A 20,686-nucleotide genomic window follows, 5' to 3' on the forward strand; every position below is an offset into this window, starting at 1 on the left:
TTTATTGCAAGATTTGTTGTGTTGCAAACAAAACATTGAAAAAATAAATAAAAACCAATGTGGTTACAACCTTTTTTACAACATCCTTCATACAAAACTATTTAAATGTTTGTCCATTTCTTCTTTCCTTGTAAACGACTTCATCTGCCCAATGTGCAGTGCGGAGTATCCAACAGAATAGGTGTTCTCATACCTTGTAAATTTGACATAAGGGACATCTGTTCATTGTGTAGCTGTTAATCTTCTTAATAAGTTACAGTATATGAGATAATACTATGTTTCTATATGGACTAATAAGGCATGGTATAATGGGGAGAGAAAAGGTGGACAGTACATCATTCTAAGAGTCGTGAAATGTGGTGCGTTTAAATGTAGCCAATGGTGGCCCATTGGTTTGTGCCATTGCAGCCTGGTGCCTTCCTCTTCTAACGAGTACTCAGAGCCCCACTTTGGCTGGATCAGACTTTGGATCAAACCCACCTGCACCTGTAGAGACATGCCTGCGTGTAGACATGTACTTGGCAGAGAATTTCCTGCCATCTCAGGGGCAGGACTGGCAGGTATTTAGCCTGTCAGGGCTGTCACTGTGGGAAAATGTCTGGGTTTACTCAATCACTTTCTGCTTTTGATCAATAAACAGAAGTGTAGTTCATCAGTGTGTGAGAAAGATTTTAGCAGTTCTAGTCTGTAGCATTCATGGCTCGGTCTCTTCTGCATAATGTAGTCAGTATGGCCTGACTTTCCGAACCAGACAGGCCAAACAAGAATGACAGCACTCCGTGTACGATAAAGAATGATTATTATAATGGGTGTGATGATGGTAATGATGGCGGCAATGATTATTCCTATTATTAAATTTCTTTTAATTCTTTTTGTTGTTGTTGTTGAATTTCATTCAAGTTGCCGAGAGAAATTCCACCAGCTATACTGGTGTACTGTTGAACAAGGTGTTTCATTTGAATATTGCAGCATTTGCATGGTAAATACCCCTCCGGCATTGTGTGAATTCAGTTACTGCAAAGGGTTGCCATGTGTCTCATTGCTCACTTGTCTCTGTGCAGGTGCCAAGTGAGACCAGTGTGGGGAGATTGCAAAATGGGTGAGGGGGTGGGGGGGTGGGGGTGGCTGTGGGGTTGCAAGCTGTTGAGATGCAACAGATTATGATTGCAGTGCTTAAATGATTCATCTACTCAGGTTATTGCTCAATCAATGAAATGAAATTGATTAATTCCTGGTCAGCATCTCACTGTTAAGATGACAACACAGAGCTTTCTGTGCATCAAACTAAATTAATGATAGCGACACAATACATGCATACCCAGTTAAGATAGACGAATAGAGAAAAGATAAAGATAAATCCCAGACTAAGGCTCAGGACTGGACAATCCCATGGTACACTGGGAGCATTGTGTAGTGAGCAGAAGGGTGAGGTGGCAGTGGACCTGGGGTCCCAGAGATGTTTCTGGTTTTTACTGCACACCAACGATTAAGGGCAATATTTACTATGGATTAGCGGTGCCTTTGAAGTCGCTAACGAGACAAATAGCGTTTTTTTCATATTTACTAAGGTGCCGTGCCTGAGATCTGACTGGTGAAACGAGAAAAATGCAGCATCCCTAAAATTTGCGTTTGTTTTTTAGAGTGTTCTGATGGTAGGCCTCCAAAATATGGGTGTAGAGAATGTAAATTTATGCATATGAATTAATTGCTACAGGTGATTTATCATGGCTGGTGGCCCTTGTGGCAAAGGTAATTATATGTTTTTTTTAACATCTGTGAAAGGCAGGTCTTAAATTATTTTGGGAGGTGGTAGAGGACTGAATTGATCATGTGCAAACCTAAAATGGCTATGGTAACTGCATTGTATATTATGTAATTGATTGTAGGTGTATTACTTGTACCAAGCGTTACATTTATGGCGACTCCCCCAAATGTTTGCGAAAGGAGAAAATCCTTTTAAATCTGTTTAAAACACATCTCTTTCATCTTTAAGAACAGCTGCCTTTCAGAGAAATTGTGAGATGGTGACTCTGGAGATGGCTGGCTACTGGGTACAGGATTAATCTAAGTTTTTACTAATGAGACTGTTCAAATTTGAAGGCGACGGTGCCTATCCATCGCATCCATGGATCCTGACGCCTGTCCAAAACATGACTTCACCAGCAATGGAGCTGTACGGCAATGGTGCCTTCCTGCCAAATGCAAGACTTCAATACCAGCTGTGCATTTAAATGAACTCGCTGGCTGTGCTCAGTTACATAACCAGTCTTAGTAAATACCCTGCTGAATTCAAAACATGCGGTGATGCATAATTTTGCAGCACTGACGGTAATTTGCGGCATGCTTATGGCCCTAAGTGCATCATGATGATGATTATGATCATTTGTGTTCTTCTTTTTCCACCACTTATTTTTCTTCTTCAGGCTCACTTAATAATGGGTCAGTCTGTTCAATAAGACTTTGGTAGAACAAAAACCAGAAGAATTCCTTGCACTTCAGGTCCAGGGTTGTCCTCCCCTGTTGTGGCAGACAGTTTGCCTACAGTGGAATGTAAATTAATTTAAAATTTCTATTGACTTATTTTTTATCTGTCAAAGTTTTTTTTTCTCTGAAATGAAGCTTCAAGAATTGAAAGGTGCATGTGCAATTAAGTATTTTTACAACATTAAAGCAGAGATGGCTCAAAAGTAAAACTCCTGCAGTTCTATCAAAGCATGCTGTACTGTTTAAATCAGAGACATAAGAGATAAGTTAGGAATTCATAAGCATGTTTAAAATGGGAATTGATTCACTTTTTAACCTTTTCGTTTGCTTTTTAGAGAAAACACCCACGTTTATAACATAAATGCTTTGCATGTAAAAGAATTTAAGAAGTATCACCATGGATACAAGCATCTGCTAAATGCCTGAAATATAAAATGTAAATATAATTGTGCCATCTTTGCTCTTCAACTGCTAGTATGCTTATTTTGGCAGGTCTCACCCTGTCTTTGAACCCTCTGTGTTTTAAGCTCTCAGTTGACCTACCTGGTAAAATAGAGGTAAAACAAACACATGCAGTTTAGGGAAAAACTGATCAGGAGAGGCTGCTATCTCGGCCGTCTCTCCACGCGAGATAGATTCTGCCATTTGGCCTCTTACCCCCATCTCCCCTGGGGGCCTTCCAGGTTCCAACCAAATATCAGAGTCCAGTGGGGCAACCAGGAAGCAGCCAGGAGCTTTTTTGAATAATCCAGACTCTCTGATGCAACCGCATTTTCCCTTCTGCCTCAGATGTAGAGTGGCAACAGTGCCTAATTACTGCTGCAGGGTATTGTTGTTGTCAGCCTTGTCTCTTTGTTCTTTAAATACTTATAATGCTTGTCATATAGCTAAACCATATTTTTAGAAGAAAATTGGGATTTGAAATACTGGTCCTGTAAGCACACTACTTTTAGTGAAATTACTATTGACCAGTTGTACTGTTGGACCAATGGAGTTAAAAAAATAAAGAATGATAATGATAATAACAAGCATTCTTGACTGATCTTTGGCGCTTTGTTTGGGTGTGTGTAATGGCTGGTGGAGTAGGAATGCGATGGGGGGGGGGGGACACACTTGGGGGAAAGGCAGCAGATGCATTGTCAGAAGCGACAGTAGGAGGGCGTTCTTGCCGATCGCATGAAACAGGTCAGGGTGCCTTTGAATGAAGAGAACAGGAAAAGCCAGAACACCAAGCACCATCATCCCCCAGGGTACTGGGTAAACACAGAAGAGCCCGCGGCCGCCCTCGCCAAAACATGCCGCTGCGCCGGAATTGGTTTCACATGCGTACATTGACCAGAAAAGGGTATTTTCGATAGTATCTTACAGGTACCTTGTGACTGGCAGTGGCACTCCTCGCCTGATTCCACACATGTCCTGGATTCTTATACAAGGGGTAAATCATGCCAAATCCTCTACTACTGTATGGCACCTGGCTCCCATCAATCACCTGTAATAACGATTATTTACTCAATAACTTGAGTGGTGAATGCTAATTGTTACAAGCAGATTTTTGGCTAGCAGTATAATTAACTGTATAACATTATAAAGTGTGATCGTTTTTTTTGCTCACAGGAGATGCAGTTGGGTGGCAGAAAACTCATTGTTTTGTTTTCATTATGGCACTGACCTTTCTTTATTTGTCCCCTTTATTTGAGAAAAAAAATGGTTGTTGATTGAAAGAATGGTTGGGGCACCTGTTGCCTGGAAGTGATTGTGGTTCTTCATAGGAACAAAATTGATTAAATAAAGGTTTATTTAGACGTAGTCTGCATCTTATCAAAGGTTTTCTCTCTAACCATCGTCATTACTGCTACTACTGTGGTCTAGTGAGTCAAGGACATATTTAGACTGCACGTGAAAGCATGTCATTTAGCATATTAAAATTAATGTGGCTATGACTGAATTATTCTCTAATGTCTTCCAAGTGTCGGTTCTAAGACTGACTATACTGTGGCTAGCTAATATGCCATCTAGCACCAAAATAGGTGAATTTCAATAACAAAAAGAATTGGTTAACAATTGAAGTATTATGAAAGTTAAGGACCTCAGTACAGTAGACATAAAAAGAAGCATCAGCAGCTTGTTGTAAAGCACCTAGCAACTTTTCTGGAATATTGTGCTGAGATTATTCCGCTCATGTTAACAAATGGGGAAAAGCAGAGCCCACAAAAACAATAGGATGGTAAGCTGGCATAGTACAGTGTGTCATTTGAGGCATTTGTTACATTAAATAACATTAAGTTACATTAAAACTAAAGGGAGGAGTACTTAATTTTACTGGTAGGAAATCATAATCACACAAATAAGTTTACTGGGCTTTTGCTGTAATCTTGACATGCTTCACAAACAAGGTGTTACTACTGTTAATAGTGTTACTACAATGATTACTGATACTAATAACAATCCATTTAATTATACATACATACACAAGGTGTGCCTGGATTACAATTATGCAAATTTTAATACATCACAAATATGTTAAAAATGAAAGCAAGACAATGGATGAACTTTGGCATAGTTTAGGTATGCTGGTGAGAAATCTTGTGTGACTAGATATCAGATAACAAATTGTTAAAGAAAGATACATGTATGGGCATCAGATGGCTGATTTTCTGTTGAAATACATATTGCAATGCAATGGATTGGTAACCTGTCCAGGGTTTTTTCATGCCTCTCGCCAAATGCATGCTGGGATAGGCTCCAGCCCCCCAATCATTGCCCATTATAATACTATATTTTGGAGGCCAAATTGTGGGATACCAGTAGATGCACAAATTCCAGTGAAAATTACATAGTTTTTTTATTCATTCTACAAACAAAAGGTTGGTGAGGTAATTATGGTATGGTAATTATGGTACAGTTTGTGAAGAAGCTGTAAGTCTAATCAATCCAGTCCCTTGTATTTAAAAAAAGTTTTATTCTTTTTTTTAGAATTCGGTGTTTGGCTTGTCTTTTATGAGCTGCTCCAGGCTTTCAACACTTGCCGTGGTGTATAAAAAAAATCCTCACCAACATCGACTAAGCACAGACACTGAGCGCTGTTACCTGAAACATTCAAGCTGGGTAACCTTGAAGGAAATATGAGAAACTGCGAGTGGCTGGCACATCAGGCCATGAGGCATTGTTCTGGTCGCCGGAATGATGGATGTTTCCACGGAGACTGGGAAAGAGCTTCTTGGCAGTAGATTCAGTGTTTTTGAGCAGTGGACTGTGAAGTCAGCACCTAGTCCTCCCTCCTAATGCACCCCCGCCGTCCCCCACACCCCATCAAGCCATCTCTCTCGAGCACACGGTTGTAATTCTGCCAAGGTTTCAGTCAATATTTAATCTGTGGCGGCAGGCACTCATAACCAATAGCTGCCTGCTGCCTGCCTATTTGGTACAACAAAAAAAAACTTTTTAGACTGGACCTGCTCTGGGCTTTTGCAAGCCACATCAAACATGGATGATGTCATGGGTAAACTCTGATAATTGTTTTAGCAAATACATTTTACTCACGCCCCATCTCTCTATTGTCTACTCAGTGAGTGGTGACTGTACAGTACAGGCCAAAAGTTTTAGGCCACCTGCTATTTTTTTAGAACCTTTAGGCAGTGAAGATTTCAGTTAATATATGTGCATTTATTGAATAACCAACCTAAGTATAAACTTTTCTTTTTTCTATTTCTGCCGACAAGTTTCACTTAAAATAATCATCTTTGCCATATTTATTGCAACTTCAGTGCCTATTTTACTCGCACTACAGGCTAACGGTTTTAGACTACCTGTGGTTCAAAAAATAACGGATGGTAGATAAGATATCACTCAATTTCATTACCCCTCCACTTCCCACTTTGAAAAATGATTGTGCCGACATCCAGTAATTTTTAAAATTGTAACTGAAGCCAAAGGAGGCTATTTTGAGGAAAGTCATGTCTAAGATTATTTTTTTGTGTTATATGTTATTTTTGTGTTATAACGGTCTGTGTTCTTTAAAAAAAATGTTTGTACTTCAGTTTGTTATTCCATAAATGCATATAAATTAACTGAATTCTTCTCTGCCTAAAGTTTTTATTTAGTTTAAACCACCAGTGGCCTAATATTTCTGGCCTCTTCTGGATGTGTAGGTGGAAGAATTGCAGGTAAGAGCTAAGGTGGCTTAATGTCCTTGGCTTCATCTACTATACCATAGGGTAGCTGGCTGTTGACCATTTTGCGTAGTCTTCACAATTTCTATATTTTTATTTTATTATTTTGAGATATAAAACCCATTTTCAGGGCAATCCTGGCCAAAAAGACAGTACCATCGTAAGTGTATAACATAGAGGTTTTGACAAAACAGTATATTTAAATACAAAAAAACATCCTTGGATAGACCTTAATTTGTGCAGTTTCATCAAGAACTACTTCTACCAAAGTACGCCAGCTGTGTGCATCCAAGCAAAGTCTTGTGCAGGCGGACTAGTATGAAACTTGAGTATGGTGATGCAACATTGACAGAATGCAACCATTTGTTGTTGTTTCAATGTAGAAACGTGTTAGTGAACAAGTTGTGAACAAGCTGCTGTATCGAAACTACAACAAATGGTTGCATTCTGTCAATGTTGCATCACCACACTCAAGTTTCATACTAGTCCGCCTGCACAAGACTTTGCTTGGATGTACACAGTTGGCATACTTCGGGAGAAGAAGCTCTGAGGATGTTCATGAGCAGCGGGATGAAGCTTCTATATGAGTGTTTATGCTAGAGACTACACCTACTCCGTGTGTTGATAGTCTCTCCAGTGCCTAACCATCTGTTCCCTGTTTCTTTTTCCCTGGAACTGCAGCCCTCCCCTCGCTCTGAGTTCATGGACCACCCCAGCCTTGTTCCTCTCCCTGAGTTCACGGGACCGCTCCAGCCCTATCTCTCACTCTATGGTCGAGGACCAGTAGCCCTGCTCATCCCCTGGATCATACCCATGCCTTGACACAGCCTGGGGCTCCAGATGCATCACCCTGCCCCTCTAAACGGCACAATATATACACTATACAGCACAGTGTACACACTATACTTCCCTTCGTTTGAATTTCTACTTTTTCAGCTAGTTTATTACCTCAGCTGTAACCTGCTCAACTCATTGTAATTGTTGTGATAGATTCCTTATTACATTTCTGTCACATGCATTTGACCCCTACTTTATACCAGGCTGGCCAACAGAGAATGGGCTCCCCCTCTACAGCTGGGTTCCTCCTGAGATTTTTTTCTCATCTGGAAGCTTTTTCTCCCCACAGGGAATTATTTTTACCTCATGCACTTGCTATTTTGTGGGTCCAGGCCTGATCCAGGCCTTTTGCTCTTTTTCTATTATTCTGTAAACTTGTGATAGTTTTCTGTAAAAAGTGCTATACAAATTTTATATGATTTGATGATTTTGATTTTGATTTTGATCGTGGCATTATATTTGGACAGAAACTGGCTACTGCGCTCAGAGAATCTGCAGCTCTGGCCAAATGTAGAACACGCAGGCTATAGACCTCACTGACAGGTTCCTCAAAAGAGGTCATACAATTGAATGGATCAACTCAGCTAAGGAACGTTTTATTTACATATCCCAGGCAGAATGTTTATTACCGAAGGCACATTACAAACAACCTGAGAACCGCACTCTGAGAAGTATTCCTCTCTTGGATCTGAATTCAAGAAAATCATTCTTAAACACACACATAATTGAATCTGACCAGAAGCTGAAAAAGGTTGTTGAGGGTCCTCCTAAACCTGTCTTTAAATGTCCTGTCAATCTAGGTGACCGCCTCATTAGGTCTGACATGCGCTCTCACCCGCGCTCCTCACCATTACCTCCCATCTCTGACAGTAACTACAGATGTGGGAATTGCACTCAGTGTGTCTTTACCCACAGATGTAAATCATACAATCATCCTCACACTGGTCAAGGCATAGCATACGGGGTGTAATTACATGCAACACTATGCATGTTGTCTGCATGTTGCTTATGTTGTTAGGTGTCCTGGAGGACTGGCCTATGTGGACAGGTAAGTGCCTTAGGCGCAAGGAGAAGGGAACATAGGAGCAATATTAGATTAGGTGATGAGCGATGCCCAACAGCCATTTTAAACAGGCAGGTCAAAATGTCAGTGCCTGCGGATACACCGGCACTGAGAGAGTGGACAGACTGAACAGAGGGGGCGGTCACAAGAGGGCGCTTCTTCAGCACAAAACGTACCGGATTCGCACCCGCGATACTCTGTATCCTGAGGGTCTCAATAAGGATATCAATATCGAGCCTTCCCTTTGAATTTTATTGTTGTCTCCCCCTAATGTTCGAGCTGGGTTTATTCACACTGAATTATCATGTGTTTTTTCCTTCTTGTAGATTTTATGCCCACCCACGTACATCATGCTTACATAAGGCGCCAGTACATCATTTGTATGTTTTTGTTTAAAAAATTTGGTTCTTTGGAAAAAAAAAAAAAACTTGAACAGAGCCTGAATACTGTTAAGCCATTGTGCCTATGATGTTAATGCATGTATTTGTGTGTGTGCCTACATACTCGTGTGTCTATATATACCCCCCACTTCCTTCACGTGATTATATGCCTGAGCAAGACCTCTTGGCTCAAAACGTTGCACTTTGAATAAACCACAAGGCAGCCTTTATTTTTTTTCTAATTTACAGTGAATCCAGCACTGGTGAATTCAGCTAATTAGCTAATAGGGTCAGGGAAATTGATGGCCACAAAAATGCATAAACCTTCTTTGGCAACTCCTGATCTAGGGCTATGTGTGCAAGCTGGTGAGTCATTTGTGCGAGAATTGAAAAGGGAGGCGGGGGTTCCTGCACAGAAGAGCTGAAGGGAAAAGTGTGCAGATATCTCAATGCAAGCGCTGAATGTCTTGGGAAATTGTAAAAAGTTCCTATTCGCTTTTGCCCAGTGCCAGGATCATTAAAATAATGTTTTGTCGTCAGGGCGCAGTGTAAGTGAATTTTACCGCATTGCCCTGAAGAGTCGTGAGAAACTTTTTTTCACTTACAAAACACACTTCTGCAGTTTTTTTTGTTGTTGTTGGGGCAGGGGTTGGTTCTAATATTAGTGTGCCATCAAGGACACTCCCTCAACCTTGATCGGTGAAATCTAGCATGAAGGCACCAGACTGCATCTGTGGCATTACTATCGCACTGACACTGGGCCACACACACACACTCGATATGTTGCGCCGAACCTCCCCAACTGATGCTGGAAAACCGACATACCCAGTGTCACAACACACCGCCAAGGTTGATTTGGAATGATAAAAATCATCCGATCACGGCATGCATCCCCCCCCGAGAGATCGTTGAGGTCGTACCCAAACATTGCTATTTGCATGGCGTGTCTAACCGGCTGCACACCTGCACCGAGAGAAGTCATCGAGGTTGTGTTGGAACAAATATCCATATTTACAGATACTTCAGAATTTGTGAAAACATGGGTGCTGGTTGTGCCACGGGCGTTTGTGGGTTTCGGCTTTCTGTGCAGCTGCAGGTGTTAAATGTTTCTGTCTGGCTCTTATCTCAAGCATGTCAGCATCCGTCTGTCAGCACTTGGCAGCTTCTCATGGCCTTCAGATGGCCGGCTCCCACTGGAGGCGGGGGTAAAATAAAAAAGAGAAAGAGAGAAAGAAAAAAAAAACACACAGCGATCCTTGAAATGCGGGACACTGCTGGAGAACCTCTGACCGCCTTCCTCCGGCGCTCAAAAAAACTGTCCCCCCGAGCTTTGAATGGGCCTGCGGATAAAGAGAATGCTACAGACCCTCTGTGGAAAACCGTTTCCTCTGTTCCTGGCTTTTTCATCTGTTAAAAAAGGGGGGTGAAATGGATCGGCTTTCGTTAACGGCTATCTTGTGAGCGAATGATCGAGCGAGAGGGCACGTTTCCTGATTCAAACGCAATAATCGACCTGTGGGATTGGGAAATTGTGCCAGGAATTGTGCCCGGATGGCGCCACACTGGTATCAAAACAAGAGAGAAATCAGGACAACAAAAGAAAACAGTCCACAACAAAACAACAACAAAAAAAACACATCACATTGATGGCAAAGTCTTATAAGTAAAAGTTAGACAAAACCACAAAGTATTAAATATTTGATTCTGCGGGATGGCCAGAATTTCAGCTTGGTTACATCACCATCTTCAAAGATTTATCCGTGATGTCATTTCAGAATGGGGCGGTCCTGTACATAATCATCTCCAATGATGCCAGTAATTGCCCACCAAAGAAAGCCAGAGGAAAAAACAAGGCATCGACTGGTGAAGAACAAAGGGTGAGACGGCAAGCTTACGGGCCATGGGAGGCTACACCAGCCCCTTGTTCCAGTTAAAAAGATTTCAGAATTAATTGAGTCAGCCCAATTCCTAATGTAATCTGTTCTTTCTGCAGGCAATTAGCCACCTACAAGCCTTTAGGCTGCTGGTAATTTGACATTGGGGCTGTGTGCTCCCTAGAGCCCCTGCACACGGAATATGAACACAGCAGATGTTCAGTGGTTACAGAGGCAACCAGTGAACTGCACATTAAATGTCCATATTAAATCAACTCCAGCAGAGTAAATTTGATCCCTTTGGGGCTCATTAGTTAACTTGTAAATCAATACTGAGCAGTGAACATGTTTTTATTAAAATTTTATTCATTTTCACATAAATACAACATAAAAGTGCACATTTACCATCCATAATGAGAATATGTGGGGGTACCCTAACTGCTATCATGAGTTTATACTGTTGGCTCATTCAGTTCAGTAAATAAAAAAATGTAGCAACAGATTTCATTAAACAAACTTGAGGAGAGGTCAGTGATATGGAGGGGAGGGGGAGGGGGAGGGGGAGGGGAATGAATTCCAAATGTATCGAATTCCAAATTAATTCCAAATGTAAGCACCTTGGTTAGTGATTTTGAAGTTTGATGATCTTTAAACTGGCAGTGAATAAGTTTGACACAGTAAACGTACATTCCAAGTGTTTACATTTGATCTTGACTCAACTAGCACTATCCTAATGCTGGAGTGAAGGGAAAGGTATGTTATTTGTATATTGGTAGGAAAGAAGTGTGACTGCACCACAACCTGACATTAAATGTTCTCAGCTGTAAAAAAAAAAAAAAATTATAAATAAAAGAAAATATCAAACCAAAAACAGAAAAAGTATAGTGACCTTCCCCAGCTCCCCAGCAAAAGAACAAGTTCAACAAAGAGCCCAAATGAGATGAAGGCCCAAATGAAGGCCACTTACAGGATTACTGGTGGAACACCTGCAGGTCTAGGAAAAAGGTTGGCAAGGAAACCTTCACTAAGTCAAACCCAGCTCTCTCTCTCTCTCTCTCTCTCTCTCTCTCTCTCTCTCTCTCTCTCTCTCTGCCTGAGGTTGTTGTTTGGGCTTGTTTTTTGTTGTTTGATCTGTTTTTTTGAAGTTCTGTAATTTCTGTGTTTGAACAATGTCCCAATGAAAGGAGTTTCAGAAATCAATCTCTCTCTCTCTCTCTCTCTCACACACACACACACACACACACACACACTCATATATGTACCTTTGATCAGAGCTGTGTACAGATCAGTCTACTGGTCTACTGACCTATACATTTTTCATCCATCTAATCAGCTTGATCAGAATACACAAAGCAATCCTTTGGGCAGCAGACAAAACACATCTGGTCATTACAGCATCCAGGAGAAGAAAACAAACCGCTGACAGAATGTAGGGTGATGTAAATACTTAAACCAGCAGGTACTGTGGTTCTGCAGGATTTGAGATCCCTGTCCTAGTACTAAGGCAATAGGCATGGCACTGAAATACCCAGAGGAACCACAGCACTTTGTGGAATTGATTATAAACCGCTGTGATCTCTCAATTTTCAAGCAGATTTCACGTTCTTTCAAACCAGATGTTTGTTGTGTACCTCTCAGTTTCTGCTATGTTTTTTGGTTTACCCAACAGCAGAGCTCTGGCAATATTTACAGATCACTCAAAGTAGTTTACTCGATCTTCATGGAAACTCGTTTGAGGGATAGATGTTTTTACTGGCAATCCAGATGCAATGAGATACCACTATTCAGATATTGCCATAAATCCAGTGTGCACTGTAACCCGTGAGTCATCGCACCAAAGCAAAGCCCTGGAAGTAAAAATTTAAGGGTTTTGCAGCATGCAGCAGCTGCCTAATGCACTGCATAAACGAACTCTGAATTCATGAGAGCAGCGTTGTTTCGCCTCTGCCCGCAGAGAGTATCTCCTTATATAGCCTTCTGATCACGAGATAGGCCACATCCTCTGCGTGTGTGTCCTGGCTGCCTTAATTAGCATACACTGTGAAGAAACAGCAAGAACCAGCAACGCTCTTTTTTTCTCCATGTGACTTGGCTACGCTTTCATGTTCTTCCCTTGTACAGATCTGCAAACATTTTTTTTTTCTGAGAATTAATAATAAAACATAGTGTCTTGTACCACCACAGCTGAATCAGACACCATCTGAAATGTATTCGGGGGGGGGTTAAAAAGTGAACTGTTTAAGGGCTCTGACTTCACAGTGAGTTTGTCTTTTTCCCCACAGGCTTTAACATCCATTAAATTTAAGAGGAAAACCAAAAGCCTTGTTTTATAAATGTATGCAGACTCAAGCATTCATGCAGAAATATACTCACCCACCTTCCATCATCCACCCACCTCTTTAGTCTGCACCTGCCTCTCCAATCTGCCTCAGGAACTATGGCCTGAAATATATCCACACAGTTGCATTGAAAGCCAAGTAGTTATTTCCATGATACACCAGTAGTCACTTTCGTGATTTATGTTGGAATTGTTTATAATGATTGGTGACCTAATGCAATCTCATTTTCTCCCCTTGTAGCCATCAGCTAGATTCTTGCATAATTTTGCAAAGATTAATGAAGAATAATTAATAATGAACTAATGCATTATTTAACAACGGATATTGCAGTTTGTGCTTTTTTGAACATCACCAGAAACAAAAGCAAAGCCTGCAATGCCACACTGGAGCCACTGCAGGTGTGGCGCACCTCTAAAACTTGGTCTTTTTACCTTAACCTTTCATATGGCGTTACAGTACATACTAACCAGAGTAACCAACAGACTCTCTCCTTCTGGTTCCCGGGAGCAAGACCATGGACCTGGACCTCGATGACAAGTGACCTCACACTTGGGGTATTTGACAAACTGACACTCCCATCAGGATGAGTGTCAAGCTCAGCTTGTCAAATACACTGAGTGTAAGGACCCGTACGCTCACGCAGCGCTGGTGGAGCCTTCCGGAACCTAAAATTCTCTCACAATGTTAAAAGAGAGGAAGCGATATGTGACCTCAACAAGAAGCAATGGCTGGTTATGAAACATGTCGGCACAAGGCCGACCCGAAGCTCCAAGTCAATGAAACGGCTGGGCTTTTCAATTACACGTGCAGTTTCTCTGCAGTATATATTTCAGATGTATTGGCTGTATGGCATAATCTAAACCCTAAAGTTAAATCAAATTTTACATTTCCAGTGCCCTTCTGCGTTATGTACAATATCATTATTAGACATAAGGTAGCATTCCAAAGTACAGATTCCTTCGATGGATGCATCAGTAATTATTAAACAGGCCCGTCATCATTGCAAAGTGAAAAATGCTTGCATCTGTACCGTTGAGCTCAATTTGCGGAAATCATCGCAGTGGCAAAGGAAAAGAATCCTGAATCACCCCTGTTCTATATTTGTTGGTGGCTGATGAGTCAGGACGAGGCTGTTAGGACTGTTCAGTACACAATCTGGACTCCCTTTCTCAGCACTGACAGACGAGGACAGGCAGGTACCTTGCCATTGACCTCAAAGTGATCCCAAACCTACTTTGACTTGCTATTAGCGTAACTGTATGAGCATGGCAATTTAAAAGAAGGGTTACACGTTAAAGAATAAAAAAGGCTTTGTTATCCATTGACATTCGTCTTGTTGAGCTGCCAAGGGTAACAGCTTTCATTTGCTCAGCAATTAATCGATTCAAATCAATTAAAGCAGGTGGCTCGTGCCATCTGGTTTCTTGAGTCTGAATTGGCTGCTGATGGATGGTTGGCCAGTATGAAAGAGTACTGACCAGCCTACTTGCCAAATTCAGGTTCAGGACCGTTAAAGGAGAATATTAAGTTCCTGTTCTCCGTACTTACGTGACGGACCCGTCTGTCAGTATTCTGTGGCTGCAGGTTCGAGGGTGTCCTCTCCATGGTGCGGAGCTTGAAAGAGTGCAAGGGGAACTGTGCAGCCTGTCCTTATCAGGAGTTTTTAGAAAGAGGAAGCTGAGCTCTGGCTAAGCTGACCATGAGGTTAGAAGACAGGAAGTGGCTGCAACCAGAGTGGCAAAGAGTCACCGTTGCGACACTCATTGCAAACAGGCCTTCGGGGGGTTGCTTAACTGACAAACATGGCACTTCGGCATGCTCGCTGGCATTGACACGTGTGCTTTTAACAACCGCCTGTTGATTTTCAAATTTTCACAGTTCCTGCGGACAGGAATGAAAACAACGATAACGTTTGGCGGCTTATTTTTACATTTATAACATGATAGTGAAAATTTGAACGGCTGAATTTTATTTGTGGCGGGGGGTGGGGGCGCTTTAGAAGGGAGAAGAACTTTCAGAATGAGACATACAAGAGCATCAGGGTTAATTGTTCGGGGTGAGCAGGGCAATGCAGCGCAGCTTGTCTGATTCCGCTGAATGAAGCCGCGGTTTTCTCTGCCACGAAGCTCGCCGCCGTTTAACAGACAGTTTCTTAGCTCCGGCTGTCACAGCTGAGGGCCTCTCATTGTCTCCTTTGTTGTGCGTCGCACCTCATTTCGGGGGGCTCAATTCCACAAGCGAAGGTTTCGCCGAGCAATTTAAACTGAGGAAATGTTCTATCGCGTTTTGATGTGCGATTTGTGACGGTTGCTTCGCGGGGTTACCAGGGCAGGGTCAGCTCTGTTTCAATTCAGCCGGGTCAGGAAATTGAAATTTAAATGTATTTATTGAAAAATCTTCTTTGAATATTATGTGAAGTTGTCAAACCATGCACTGAATTTCAGTTCATTTCCTGAATTGATGGAAATGAAATTGACCCCAGCCCTGCTTGGTGTCACAAAGTTTTGCAAAGATATAGTTTTTCCTTTTTATACAAGTCAGTCTGCAGTGGTTTACAGAGGTTCCTCCGTAAATTCATTTTTCGAACACAATGGGTTTCGGTACTTTGGGCTGTTGAGTGGCTCCATCCGTAAAAGTGCTCGTCGTGAGCACAGAACAGGCCTTAAGGAGTTGCAGGCTCAAACCTTACCCTCAGCTACGTCACCGGCCAGCTGTGACCAGGCATCAACGGAAAGTGGGAAGCAATTAGCTTTCTGTTGTCAGGACCTGTCTCTTTCCCTAAATCAGCACCCCTCCCCGCCATCTCACAACATTGTGTCACATCAAGATGCTGCGATCAACATCGTATCAATCCCACCTCTGCCAGGCAGCTGCACCCCATTAACACCTGCCATTCCTCGGCCAGCTATTCACAGCAGGGTCCAAACTTCTCTGGAGGAGCGAAGGCAACATATAATGTGTTAATCCATGCATGCATGCATGCATGCGTGCATGGGTGCTATCTATGGCCACAGTAAGAATTGCACGGAACGTATTGGATGCCTCTCCTTAACTTGTAATGAAATACAATACGCGTGTTTGTTTTTTGACAAACGCGGTCTGGCAGTTGTGATTTGGTGTTGCTACAAAACACCTTTCAGCAGTGAAGTTCATGCCCGAGGGCTAATGCTCACGGTTGGTATTCAAATTAAAAACTCATTAAACGCTTATGCAGGACAAGCAGTAGATTCCAAGCCAAAATTTTGACACTGTTGTTCAGATAGCAAGTCCACTGGTAAAGGGGAAGTACTTCACTTCCTAGCCTGTACTGTACTGGGCTTTGCTGATGAAATAAAGTTGTGTAACACACTCGATTTATTATAATCTGTAAAACAAAGTTGTCTCAGCTTGTTGCTGGCATTCTGATATCTAATTTGGCCACAGTAATTATGATGTACACGGCATACAAAGATTTCTTACTAAGTTAGTTACTGAGTCTGTGTAATATGCAGTGTTAGTTGATGCATGATGCAAGTACGTTCAAGTATACTGTTATTAAACCAGCCTCACCCACTGTACATGCTGTAGATGAGCTCCCGTTTCTCTATATTTATTATTCGTGTTTGCATGTGTCTAACACTGGTATGTGCATGACGGGGTTCTGAAGGAGCAAACTCTGTAATCCGACAAAGTAGCACTAACACCCTCTTCCCCTTAGACCCCGTGTCAAAACATTCAGGAAACTCAAATAAAGTAAAAACATTTTTTCAATCCGATATTGAAAAAGTAAACCACATCCCAGGGGTGCACAATTCAGTTCCCTTAGGATTGCTGTTTGTGCTGTTTTCTGCTCTAAGTAGTTATTTTGGCTCAACTTTGTAAACAGCAGTGTACACCAACACTGCATGACTTCAGTATTAGAGCATACTAAAATTTCTGCCAAGGATACATGCGCAATCTGCAGCTGTAGGTCAGGACATGTCCAATCAGATAAATGATTGCACTGAGTAGAAGAAGTTGGCATGAGATCCCTAAACAGATTGGCCCTTGCTGTGCATTCCCATCCAATCACATGATATATGTTGACAAGTTTTATTTGAATCATACAAAATAGGTGAGCAGTCTGTTTGGGGAAATGAGTCGGAAAGCTATGACCATAATAATTTGTTCATTTCCTAATAACAGAGCCTGGTACTTGTATAACCTAACACAAGTTATTCCACTCTTCTGTGTATTTCAGAGTGGTCCACAGCCCTTACCATTTCGATTGCACGTCTTATGTAAAAGATGCGCAGGCACATCAAGTGTTCCGAAAGAGGCAGGAACACAAAGATGAGAACTGAAAGAGGAAATAAATTTGAAACTCCACCTGCATATAATTCAGCTTTATGTACAAACATACACATGCACTCACGCACACACACATACAGACACACACACATACACACACACACACGTATGCACACACACACACATACACACACACACCTATGCATACACGCATGCACACACGCATGCACACACACACATACACACACAGACACACCTATGCACACACACGCACACACCCATACACACATGTACGCACGCACACACACACACGTATGCACACACACACACACACACACTCAGACACACATGCATGGCATAAGCTATTGTAATGTTTGACTTTCCCAAAAAGATGTCAGTGTGAGCTTCTGTTCTAGGACAGCATTAAAATACCCAAATTCATCTCATGAAATAATCATGGTGTCTACTCCAGATCTGGACTTGCTGAATCAGGTGTATTCTTGCTGTGCTGGAACAATAGGCTGCACCCACATCCACCTTTCACCAAAAATGTTCCTCTGTGTACGACAGCCATCTCAAACTTTAGTCCTGAAGTGTGCAGTTTTCTGGCGTGTTTCTGCACGAAAGATCGTTAAAAGTCATTACTTGGATAAATGCTTCACACATCTTGCTTCTAAGCTCTAAATTGCAGCCCATCAGAGCTGGAATTCTTGAGCTTAACAAACCTAATTACAACAGCCTGTGGGTGTCGTAACATGGGCCTTATTCCACTTCCTTTAGTGCCTCATCTGCTGCTTGTCTGTGACATTCACGCACATTTACCCATTTGTTACACACAGTAGCATGAAGACCTAATTGTAGCTGAAGTCCAACATAAGCAGAGGGAGGGAGAGAGAGAGAGAGAGAGAGAGAGAGAGAGAGAGAGAGAGAGAACCCTTGTCTGGAAGAGAGAGAGTTCAGTTGAAGACAGTGTTCAGTCAAGCCTGTCGAGCATTTGGTCCACCTGGGTTTTTTTTTTTCTTTTTTGTAAATATTGCATGTGACAGAAATCCACACAGAACTGAGCAAAATGGGATGAGCTGCTCAATGCAGAATACAAAGAAGGGGAAAAGCCAAACAGTGGAATACCAAAAAAATAGAACCAAAATATATTGCTAAATATCTTCCTCAGGTAAATATATATAGATAATGCAAACAATTAAAGTACATTTTAAAAGTACATAAACCTTGCTATGCACACATCAGGTAGAATTGTTTTCCCTTATTGTTTTTTCATTTATTTTTTCTTTTAATTTATAATGTGCTGTATATGCCAAATATGTCTACTCTCTCATTTTCTCAAACATTTATGTTTACTTTAGATAGTGTGTGTGTGTGTGTGTACAGTATATTATATATATATATATATATATATATATATATATATAATTTATGTATAAATAGTCTATGTATGTGTGTGTATGCATACTTATTTTTCTATTGTTATGCACACACCAGGTAGACATATACACCCCCCCCCCCCCCCCCCCCTGCCCTTTTGTCCAGTTTAGGATATTTGGGATATTTGGAGGGAAATGGATTTCATTTATGTCTTCAAGTTCTCCGGGGCATATTTCTCCCCCTCCTGCTGAAAGTGAACCCCGTCCTACGAGGAAGGTGAGTTCAATTCATCAGCGTGAATAGAGGTCGTTCACAGTTACTACGTATTCACTGGGGAAATCATCCAAGGAAGGTCATTAATGTACCTACGTGACTCCTGTTCAGAGGTCTTTTGAAAGCAATTAATATTATTAAGTTTAAAATGGAGACTGTGGAAGGAGAGGGGTTTCAGACTAACCTCTTGCAATTAGTCTATATATACCTGGTTTTATATTATATATTATATTATATACCATAAAGTTTTTTTTTTCTTACACAGTATATCAGACCGATCCCCTCTACCTAATCTTATCCTCCATCTCTTCTCCCCCTCTACCTCTTTTCACCTACTTCCCCTTGTACCACTTACATTGTATTTATAGCACAGTTGATGTTCACACACATGCATGCACATAAGCATAAATATACACATATACAATGTGTTACCCGAGCATACATTTTCAAGCTTTTTATTGACTAAATGAGGTTTCGTTTAAAGGTTAGTCGTGTGTTTACAGTGTTGTTGAGCAGTGATAGCAGACATGAAGCTTAGCTTCACGTAAGAATGCATATCAGGAAAACATTTAGCATGCCAATGTAAGTCAACAATACAGTACTTACGCTGTGAAGTGATTACCTAAATGGGATAGTTCACTTTCCGGGTTTCTTGTTCTATTTCATTTTTAGTGTATGTTTTCTACTGGCCCAGTGTTTGTGTTTGAAAAAGGAAATTTTAGATATTTACAGAAGTTTCTAAGGACCTGTCAGCTTTACAATGGCTGATATGCAAGCATTATTGGGTTTGTGGTCTAACAACAAGAAAATATACTTCAAGTAACCCCAAAGCAGTGCGTATAGAGCACATGTTTCCTCAAGTTTTACATATAATTAGATTAATCGTATAACATTTATTAATTGTGTGTGTGTGTGTGTGTGTGTGTGTGTAAAAGTTTTAAACTCTACTTCATTGGCATTCCACTGTCATTCAGCAGCAGAGTTGACCAGTCACACATATCGCATTGTTGTAAGATGTTCTTTATGTTATGTTACATTCACATTACAATAGTATAGTATACATTATGTATACTATACTTAGCAAATATCATTTATTTCTGCGAAGAAAGCAATAACCTATTTTTTTTTTGCTTGCACAACTTCGTTGCAATTAATCAAAAGTTGACAACAATCCTGTTAAAACTAAAAACAAATAAATTTCCGCAATATCCAATCAGAGCACAGGTACAATATCATGTGATACCGTATATTACAGTGATTAACTAAACTGAGTAGCCAATATTGAGTCTTGCATCTATGCATGATTAAGTTTTGGCTTCTTTAGAGCTTGAAGTTATGAGTTATCATATGCACTGGACTGTAACACAAGCAAGCTTTATGTTTGAATAGGTGCTGTGGTGTAGGATTTCAAAGTTTATTTTTAGAATTACAGGGGCTGAGGGAAAATCCAACTGCTTTTCCTATCTCAAGTGTTTTCATTTTTCTTTTCAGGACAAAGTTCAGAGTGAACATTTTTTTCCCCCTCTCTACAACACCTCTAGATATTTCCAGATTTAATTCTTGCACGTGCATGCGTGTCTGAAACTTGGGTAACTATGGTGCATCTGTCAGATAACCA

The 20,686-nt window shown here is 41.2% G+C and overlaps 1 long non-coding RNA gene across 1 annotated transcript; it reads right to left on the reverse strand.

Annotated features, from left to right (window-relative positions):
• Positions 1-11,140: 11,140 nt before the first annotated feature.
• LOC135250252 (uncharacterized) lies at positions 11,141-14,781 on the reverse strand. Its single transcript, XR_010328887.1, has 2 exons — positions 13,614-14,781; positions 11,141-13,249 (listed from the first exon to the last, which is right to left on the reverse strand). It is a non-coding gene; the product is annotated as an uncharacterized LOC135250252 (long non-coding RNA).
• Positions 14,782-20,686: the final 5,905 nt, after the last annotated feature.

This window comes from Anguilla rostrata, chromosome 3 (assembly GCF_018555375.3).
Source record: "Anguilla rostrata isolate EN2019 chromosome 3, ASM1855537v3, whole genome shotgun sequence".
Lineage (NCBI taxonomy): Eukaryota > Metazoa > Chordata > Actinopteri > Anguilliformes > Anguillidae > Anguilla > Anguilla rostrata.